The sequence below is a fragment of the Astyanax mexicanus genome, unplaced genomic scaffold (genome assembly GCF_023375975.1).
Source record: "Astyanax mexicanus isolate ESR-SI-001 unplaced genomic scaffold, AstMex3_surface scaffold_63, whole genome shotgun sequence".
Lineage (NCBI taxonomy): Eukaryota > Metazoa > Chordata > Actinopteri > Characiformes > Acestrorhamphidae > Astyanax > Astyanax mexicanus.
The window spans coordinates 125,001-128,904 of NW_026040073.1; the positions used below are offsets into that span (position 1 = coordinate 125,001).

At 55.4% G+C, this 3,904-nt stretch overlaps 2 non-coding genes across 2 annotated transcripts; both read right to left on the reverse strand.

Moving 5' to 3' along the window:
* Positions 1-210: 210 nt before the first annotated feature.
* LOC125798591 (5.8S ribosomal RNA) lies at positions 211-363 on the reverse strand. Its single transcript, XR_007437384.1, has one exon. It is a non-coding gene; the product is annotated as a 5.8S ribosomal RNA (ribosomal RNA).
* A 370-nt stretch (positions 364-733) lies between these two features.
* On the reverse strand, positions 734-2,601 carry LOC125798604 (18S ribosomal RNA). The gene has a single exon (XR_007437397.1). It is a non-coding gene; the product is annotated as an 18S ribosomal RNA (ribosomal RNA).
* Between the last annotated feature and the right edge of the window lie 1,303 nt (positions 2,602-3,904).

Sequence of the window (3,904 nt, forward strand, 5' to 3'; positions counted from 1 at the left end):
GTGGACGAAAGTCTTCCCCCGCGATCAAGCCCGTCGAGCGGCTTTTGTCGAGTCCCGAACGAGAAGGGAACCTGACCGAGTCTGCTTTTAGGAAGACGAAGGTGCGGGCACCTGCGAACCTCCAGCCCGCGGTCCCCCTCGAACCGTCTCTTAACTCTTCCCCGGAGGGAAGAGGGAGACGGAACGAAAAGGTCCGATAGATTGGAATAGCGACCCTCAGACAGGCGTGGCCCCGGGATTGACCCGGGGCCGCAATGTGCGTTCAAAGTGTCGATGATCAATGTGTCCTGCAATTCACATTAGTTCTCGCAGCTGGCTGCGTTCTCATCGACGCACGAGCCAAGTGATCCACCGCTAAGAGTTGTACTCTTTATGGTTGTTTTTGTTTTCGAAGCCATGTAACCAACAGACACAAAAGTGACGGTTTTGAAATAATGTTTTACGGCAGCCGCGGGTACGGGCGCCCCGGAACGCCTAAGCGAACTCGGGGTCATCAAACCGCGCCGCCGAGCCGCCTCCGGAGTAAGAAACCCCGCAGACGGACTTCGGGGGCCAGGTACCCGTCTCCCTTTGGCCGTAAAACACGTTTTTGCTCAGGACACCGTTTTTTCAAGTCATTAAAAGGCCGAAGGGAATCCCTGTAGTTCCCGACGTCGGGCCGTGGCTTGAACATTTTTTGTTTGTGGAAATGGGAGTCGCGCCTACTGGGAGGCACTACCAACCCAAGTCCCGGTAATGATCCTTCCGCAGGTTCACCTACGGAAACCTTGTTACGACTTTTACTTCCTCTAGATGATCAAGTTCGATCGACTTTTCAGCACAGCACCAAGGCCCCGCGAAGGAGCCCCGGCGTGGCCGATCCGAGGACCTCACATAACCATCCAATCGGTAGTAGCGACGGGCGGTGTGTACAAAGGGCAGGGACTTAATCAGCGCGAGCTGATGACCCGCACTTACTGGGAATTCCTCGTTCATGGGGAATAATTGCAATCCCCAATCCCCGTCACGAACGGGTTTAAGCGGATTACCCGCGCCTCTCGGCGTAGGGTAGGCACACGCTGGCCCGGCCATTGTGGCGCGCGTGCAGCCCCGGACATCTAAGGGCATCACAGACCTGTTATTGCTCCATCTCGCGTGGCTATACGCCACTGGTCCCTCTAAGAAGTTAACCGCGACCGCGGGGGGCCGCGTAACTATTTAGCACGAAGGAATCTCGTTCGTTATCGGAATTAACCAGACAAATCACTCCACCAACTAAGAACGGCCATGCACCACCACCCACAGAATCGAGAAAGAGCCATCAGTCTGTCAATCCTTTCCGTGTCCGGGCCGGGGTGAGGTTCCCCGTGTTGAGTCAAATTAAGCCGCAGGCTCCACTCCTGGTGGTGCCCTTCCGTCAATTCCTTTAAGTTTCAGTTTTGCAACCATACTCCCCCCGGAACCCAAAGACTCTGGTTTCCCCGCACGCTGCCCGGCGGGTCATGGGAATAACGCCGCCGGATCGCGGGTCGGCATAGTTTACGGTCGGAACTACGACGGTATCTGATCGTCTTCGAACCTCCGACTTTCGTTCTTGATTAATGAAAACATTCTTGGCAAATGCTTTCGCTTTCGTCCGTCTTGCGCCGGTCCAAGAATTTCACCTCTAGCGGCGCAATACGAATGCCCCCGGCCGTCCCTCTTAATCATGGCCCTGGTTCAGGGAAACCCACAAAATAGAACCGGAGTCCTATTCCATTATTCCTAGCTCAGGCATTCAGGCGAGTTTGGTGCCCGCTTTGAACACTCTGATTTTTTCAAAGTAAACGCTCCGGACCCCTGAGGACCGGACACCCAACCAAGGGCATCCGGGGGGCGCCGGGGAGGCAGGGTCTGGGACAGGCGGTAGCTCGCCTCGCGGCGGACCGCCAGCCCACTCCCGAAGTCCAACTACGAGCTTTTTAACTGCAGCAAATTTAATATACGCTATTGGAGCTGGAATTACCGCGGCTGCTGGCACCAGACTTGCCCTCCAATGGGTCCTCACCCATGTGTTTAGGATACGTTCATTCCGATTACAGGCCTCGAAAGAGACCTGCATCGTTATTTTTCGTCACTACCTCACCGTGTCGGTAATGGGTAATTTGCGCGCCTGCTGCCTTCCTTGGATGTGGTAGCCATTTCTCAGGCTCCCTCTCCGGAATCGAACCCTGATTCCCCGTTACCCGTGGTCACCATGGTAGCCCCCTATGCTACCATCGACAGCTGATAGGGCAGACATTCGAATGAGACGTCGCCGCCGCGGTGGGCGCGCGATCGACCCGAGGTTATCTAGAGTCACCAAAGGGCCGGGGGAAACCCTCGCGGGTCCCCCCGGGTGGGTTTTGGGTCTGATAAATGCACGCATCCCGGCCCCCCCGAGAGAGGACCGGTCAGCGCTCGTTTGCATGTATTAGCTCTGGAATTACCACAGGTTATCCGAGTAACGTGTGGAGCGATCAAAGGAACCATAACTGATTTAATGAGCCCATTCGCAGTTTCACTGTACCTTCCGTGTGCACTTAGACCTGCATGGCTTAATCTTTGAGACAAGCATATGTTACTGGCAGGATCAACCAGGTTGCTGCGAGTGGTTTTTGTCACAGAAAAAACCATTGGTTCTTAGAGGGGAGAGGGATCGGCCCCCGTACCGTCCGAAGACCCCCCGGGGAGGGGGGGACGGGCGGGGAGGCTCGTCCGAGCTCACCCCTCATTGCTCCCAGTGGAAATTAGTGTGGCAACTCCGCTGCGCGAGTTCCCGCTTGCTTCGGGGATAACAAGGAAACGCTCGTTCCGAAACCGGGGGTCCGGAGCTTTTTGAAGCCGGGTGCTGGAGCTCGGTTGGGCGCGAGACCACCCGAGGCATCCGAGTCCGACGGCTCCGGGCCGACCGGTTATCGTGTTAGGGCAGATTGATATATAGACGGGCCGTCTACGACTCCCTCGGATAGGTTCGGAAAGGTCCTCCCCCTGACGGAGGACCCCCCTGGAGGCTAACCCGCTGGGTCGGGTAGGAACGCACCGCGCACAGTGGCCACGGAGGGCCGCGCGGCTGCCTACCCAGGCGGGCTCGGTAGTCCATTCGGTCGGGTCAAAATAATAAAAGAGATACCCCCCCTGGAACCGTCTCTGGAAGTTTTGGTTTTTCCTCCGTACCGCCTGGGGGGCGGGGGGCGGGACGGAGGCCGACCTGCGGAGCTTCATGGTCGGGTAGGATCGGGTCCGTGTTATAGTGTCCAAAAATCCGCTTTGGAACTATTAATGGGGCTTTATTTAAGCTCTGCCATGCTTAGAAATGAATGGAGAATCATCTCCAGTGCTTGGACCCCTATAGATTGCCACTCTCCTCAACAGTCCGACGGCACCCCTTTGAAAAACCCCCCGACGAAAAATCCTCCAGAGCGCGGGCGAACTCGCTCCGAGGCCGACCGGAGTGCACCTTCGTCGGGCAAGGGAGTCGGGCGAAGGGGGTCAGAAATCCTGGAGCTCGCCACCCTCACTAGTTTTTTGGCGTGAAATGGTAGACCAAAAGTGGGGACTTAGAAAAATTTCGCACTTTTTCGACCTACCACTGGTAGACCGAGTGGGACTTAGTCATTTTTTCAGCTTTTTCGAGCCTACCACTGGTAGACCAAGTTGGACTTAGTCATTTTTTTCGACTTTTCGGAGCTACCACTGGTAGACCAAATGGGACTTAGTCATTTTTTCAACTTTTCGAGCCTACCACTGGTAGACCAAGTTGGACTTAGTCATTTTTTCGACTTTTCGGAGCTACCACTGGTAGACCAAATGGGACTTAGTCATTTTTTTCAACTTTTCGAGCCTACCACTGGTAGACCAAGTTGGACTTAGTCATTTTTTCGACTTTTCAGAGCTACCACTGGTA